Source organism: Hylobates moloch, unplaced genomic scaffold (assembly GCF_009828535.3).
Source record: "Hylobates moloch isolate HMO894 unplaced genomic scaffold, HMol_V3 SCAFFOLD_9, whole genome shotgun sequence".
Classification (NCBI taxonomy): domain Eukaryota; kingdom Metazoa; phylum Chordata; class Mammalia; order Primates; family Hylobatidae; genus Hylobates; species Hylobates moloch.
The window spans coordinates 17,309,978-17,316,014 of NW_026652284.1; positions in this window are offsets into that span (position 1 = coordinate 17,309,978).

The following is a 6,037-nucleotide window of genomic DNA, read 5'->3' on the forward strand; positions in this document are numbered from 1 at the left end:
CTAAAAATACAAAAAATTAGCCGGGCGTGGTAGCGGGCGCCTGTAGTCCCAGCTACTCGGAGAGGCTGAGGCAGGAGAATGGCGTGAACCCGGGAGGCGGAGCTTGCAGTGAGCCGAGATTGTGCCACTGCACTCCAGCCTGGGCGACAGAGTAAGACTCTGTCTCAAAAAAAAATAATAAAAAATAAGCAGTTTTTTTCTGTGTCAGGCACTTTACATACAAGATTTGACTACAGTTTTAAGACAGCAGACTCTGGATCCAAGCAGCCTATGTTCCAGTCCTGACACCACTACTGTATAATCTTGAGCAAGTGGTCTAAACTTCTCTGAAGATTCAGTTTCCTCATCATCTATAGAACTGGCATAATAATGGCACCAACCTCCAGGTGGAGCCAAGATGGCCGAATAGGAACAGCTCCGGTCTCCAGCTCCCAGCCCCAGCGACACAGAAGACGGGTGATTTCTGCATTTCTGCTTGAGGTACTGGTTTCATCTCACTGGGGAGTGCCTAACAGTGGGTGCAGGAAAGTCGGTGAAGCGCACTGTGCGCGAGCCGAAGCAGGGCGAGGCATTGCCTCACTCGGGAAGCGCAAGGGGTCAGGGAGTTCCCTTTCCTAGTCAAAGAAAGGGGAAACAGACGGCACCTGGAATATCGGGTCAGTCCCATCCTAATACTGCGCTTTTCCAACGGGCCTGGAAAACGGCACACTAGGAGATTGTGTCCCGCACCTGGCTCGGAGGGTCCTATGCCCACGGAGTCTCGCTGATTGCTAGCACAGCAGTTTGAGATCAAGCTGCAAGGCGGCAGCGAGGCTGGGGGAGGGGCGCCCGCCATTGCCCAGGCTTGCTTAGGTAAACAAAGCAGCCAGGAAGCTCGAACTGGGTGGAGCCCACCACAGCTCAAGGAGGCCTGCCTGCCTCTGTAGGCTCCACCTCTGGGGGCAGGGCACAGACAAACAAAAACTCAGCAAGAACCTCCACAGACTTAAATGTCCCTGTCTGACTGACAGCTTTGAAGAGAGTAGTGGTTCTCCCAGCACGCAGCTGGAGACCTGAGAACGGACAGACTGCCTCCTAAAGTGGGTCCCTCGCCCCTGAGCAGCCTAACTGGGAGGCAACCCCCCAGTAGGGACAGACTGACACCTCATTCAACCGGGTACTCCTCTGAGACAAAACTTTCAGACGAACTATCAGACAGCTGAATTTGTGGTCTCACGAAAATCCACTGTTCGGCAGCCACCGCTGCTGACACCCAGCCAAACAGGGTCTGGAGTGGACCTCTAGCAAACTCCAACAGACCTGCAGCTGAGGGTCCTGTCTGGTAGAAGGAAAACTAACAAACAGAAAGGACATCCACACCAAAAACCCATCTGTACATCACCATCATCAAAGACAAAAAGTAGATAAAACCACAAAGATGGGGGAAAAAACAGAGCAAAAAAACTGGAAACTCTAAAAAACAGAGCACCTCTCCTCCTCCAAAGGAACGCAGTTCCTCACCAGCAACGGAACAAAGCTGGATGGAGGATGACTTTGGTGAGTTGAGAGAAGAAGGCTTCAGACGTTCAAACTACTCTGAGCTACGAGAGGAAATTCAAAACAATAGCAAAGAAGTAAAAAACTTTGAAAAAAAATTAGAAGAATGGATAACTAGAATAACCAATGGAGAGAAGGGCTTAAAGGAGCTGATGGAGCTGAAAGCCAAGTTTCGAGAACTACACGAAGATTGCAGAAGCCTCAGTAGCAGATGCGATCAACTGGAAGAAAGGGTATCGCTGATGGAAGATGAAATGAATGAAATGAAGAGAGAAGGGAAGTTTAGAGAAAAAAGAATAAAAAGAAATGAACAAACTCTCCAAGAAATTTGGGACTATGTGAAAAGACCAAACCTACGTCTGATTGGTGTACCTGAAAATGATGGGGAGAATGGAACCAAGTTGGAAAACACTCTGCAAGATATCATCCAGGAGAACTTCCCCAATCTAGCAAGGCAGGCCAGCATTCAGATTCAGGAAATACAGAGAACGCCACAAAGATACTCCTCGAGAAGGGCAACTCCAAGACACATAATTGTCAGATTCACCAAAGTTGAAATGAAGGAAAAAATGTTAAGGGCAGCCAGAGAGAAAGGTCGGGTTACCCACAAAGGGAAGCCCATCAGACTAACAGCTGATCTCTCAGCAGAAACTCTACAAGCCAGAAGAGAGTGGGGGCCAATATTCAACATTCTTAAAGAAAAGAATTTTCAACCCAGAATTTCCTATCCCGCCAAACTAAGCTTCATAAGTGAAGGAGAAATAAAATACTTTACAGACAAGCAAACGCTGAGTGATTTTGTCACCACCAGGCCTGCCCTAAAAGAGCTCCTGAAGGAAGCACTAAACATGGAAAGGAACAACCGGTACCAGCCACTGCAAAAACATGCCAAATTGTAAAGACCATCGAGGCTAGGAAGAAACTATAGCAACTAACGAGCAAAATAACCAACTAACATCATAATGACAGGATCAGATTCACACATAACAATATTAACGTTAAATGTAAATGGGCTAAATGCTCCAATCAAAAGACACAGACTGGCAAACTGGATAAGGAGTCAGGACCCATCAGTGTGCTGTATTCAGGAAACCCATCTCACGTGCAGAGACACACATAGACTCAAAATAAAGGGATGGAGGAAGATCTATCAAGCAACTGGAAAACAAAAAAAGGCAGGGGTTGCAATCCTAGTCTCTGATAAAATAGACTTTAAACCAGCAAAGATCAAAAGAGACAAAGAAGGCCATTACATAATGGTAAAGGGATCAATTCAACAAGAAGAGCTAAATATCCTAAATATATATGCACCCAACACAGGAGCACCCAGATTCATAAAGCAAGTCCTCAGTGACCTACAAAGGGACTTAAACTCCCACACAATAATAATGGGAGATTTTAACACCCCACTGTCAACATTAGACAGATCAATGAGACAGAAAGTTAACAAGGATATCCAGGAATTGAACTCAGCTCTACATAAAGTGGACCTAATAGACATCTACAGAACTCTCCACCCCAAGTCAACAGAATATACATTTTTTTCAGCACCACACCACACCTATTCCAAAATTGACCACATAGTTGGAAGTAAAGCTCTCCTCAGCAAATGTAAAAGAACAGAAATTATAACAAACTGTCTCTCAGACCACAGTGCAATCAAACTAGAACTCAGGATTAAGAAACTCACTCAAAACCGCTCAACTACATGGAAACTGAACAACCTGCTCCTGAATGACTATTGGGTACATAATGAAATGAAGGCAGAAATAAAGATGTTCTTTGAAACCAACGAGAACAAAGACACAACATACCAGAATCTCTGGGACACATTCAAAGCAGTGTGTAGAGGGAAATTTATAGCACTAAATGCCCACAAGAGAAAGCAGGAAAGATCCAAAATTGACACCCTAACATCACAATTAAAAGAACTAGAAAAGCAAGAGCAAACACATTCAAAAGCTAGCAGAAGGCTAGAAATAACTAAAATCAGAGCAGAACTGAAGGAAATAGAGACACAAAAAACCCTTCAAAAAATTAATGAATCCAGGAGCTGGTTTTTTGAAAAGATCAACAAAATTGATGGACCGCTAGCAAGACTAATAAAGAAGAAAAGAGAGAAGAATCAAATAGATGCAATAAAAAACGAAAAAGGGGATATCACCACCGATCCCACAGAAATACAATCTACCATCAGAGAATACTGCAAACACCTCTATGCAAATAAACTAGAAAATCTAGAAGAAATGGATAAATTCCTCAACAAATACACCCTCCCAAGACTAAACCAGGAAGAAGTTGAATCTCTGAATAGACCAATAACAGGTTCTGAAATTGTGGCAATAATCAATAGCTTACCAACCAAAAAGAGTCCAGGACCTGATGGATTCACAGCTGAATTCTACCAGAGGTACAAGGAGGAACTGGTACCATTCCTTCTGAAACTATTCCAATCGATAGAAAAAGAGGGAATCCTCCCTAACACGTTTTATGAAGCCAGCATCGTCCTCATACCAAAACCTGGCAGAGACATAACCAAAAAAGAGAATTTCAGACCAATATCCTTGATGAACATTGATGCAAAAATCCTCAATAAAATACTGGCAAACCGAATCCAGCAGCACATCAAAAAGCTTATCCACCATGATCAAGTGGGCTTCATCCCTGGGATGCAAGGCTGGTTCAACATACGCAAATCAATAAATGTAATCCAGCATATAAACAGAACCAAAGACAAAAACCACATGATTATCTCAATAGATGCAGAAAAGGCCTTTGACAAAATTCAACATCTCTTCATGCTAAAAACTCTCAATAAATTAGGTATTGATGGGACGTATCTCAAAATAATAAGAGCTATCTACAACAAACCCACGGCCAATATCATACTGAATGGGCAAAAACTGGAAGCATTCCCTCTGAAAACTGGCACAAGACAGGGATGCCCTCTCTCGCCGCTCCTATTCAACATAGTGCTGGAAGTTCTGGCCAGAGCAATCAGGCAGGAGAAGGAAATAAAGGGTATTCAATTAGGAAAAGAGGAAGTCAAATTGTCCCTGTTTGCAGATGACATGATTGTATATCTAGAAAACCCCATTGTCTCAGCCCAAAATCTCCTTAAGCTGATTAGCAACTTCAGCAAAGTCTCAGGATACAAAATTAATGTACAAAAATCACAAGCATTCTTGTACACCAATAACAGACAAACAGAGAGCCAAATCATGAGTGAACTCCCATTCACAATTGCTTCAAAGAGAATAAAATACCTAGGAATCCAACTTACAAGGGATGTGAAGGACCTCTTCAAGGAGAACTACAAACCACTGCTCAATGAAATAAAAGAGGACACAAACAAATGGAAGAACATTCCATGCTCCTGGATAGGAGGAATCAATATCGTGAAAATGGCCATACTGCCCAAGGTAATTTATAGATTCAATGCCATCCCCATCAAGCTACCAATGACTTTCTTCACAGAATTGGAAAAAACTACTTTAAAGTTCATATGGAACCAAAAAAGAGCCTGCATCGCCAAGTCAATCCTAAGCCAAAAGAACAAAGCTGGAGGCATCACGCTACCTGACTTTAAACTATACTACAAGGCTACAGTAACCAAAACAGCATGGTACTGGTACCACAACAGAGACATAGATCAATGGAACAGAACAGAGCCCTCAGAAATGATGCCGCATAGCTACAACTATCTGATCTTTGACAAACCTGACAAAAACAAGAAATGGGGAAAGGATTCCCTATTTAATAAATGGTGCTGGGAAAACTGGCTAGCCATATGTAGAAAGCTGCAACTGGATCCCTTCCTTACACCTTATACAAAAATTAATTCAAGATGGATTAAAGACTTATATGTTAGACCTAAAACCATTAAAATCCTACAAGAAAACCTAGGCAATACCATTCAGGACATAGGCGTGGGCAAGGACTTCATGTCTAAAACACCAAAAGCAATGGCAACAAAAGCCAAAATCGACAAATGGGATCTCATTAAACTAAAGAGCTTCTGCACAGCAAAAGAAACTATCATCAGAGTGAACAGGCAACCTACAGAATGGGAGAAAATTTTTGCAACATACTCATCTGACAAAGGGCTAATATCCAGAATCTACAATGAACTCAAACAAATTTACAAGAAAAAAACAAACAACCCCATCAAAAAGTGGGCAGAGGACATGAACAGACACTTCTCAAAAGAAGACATTTATGCAGCCAAAAAACACATGAAGAAATGCTCATCATCACTGGCCATCAGAGAAATGCAAATCAAAACCACAGTGAGATACCATCTCACACCAGTTAGAATGGCCATCATTAAAAAATCAGGAAACAACAGGTGCTGGAGAGGATGTGGAGAAATAGGAACACTTTTACACTGTTGGTGGGACTGTAAACTAGTTCAACCATTGTGGAAGTCAGTGTGGCGATTCCTCAGGGATCTCGAACTAGAAATACCATTTGACCCAGCCATCCCATTACTGGGTATATA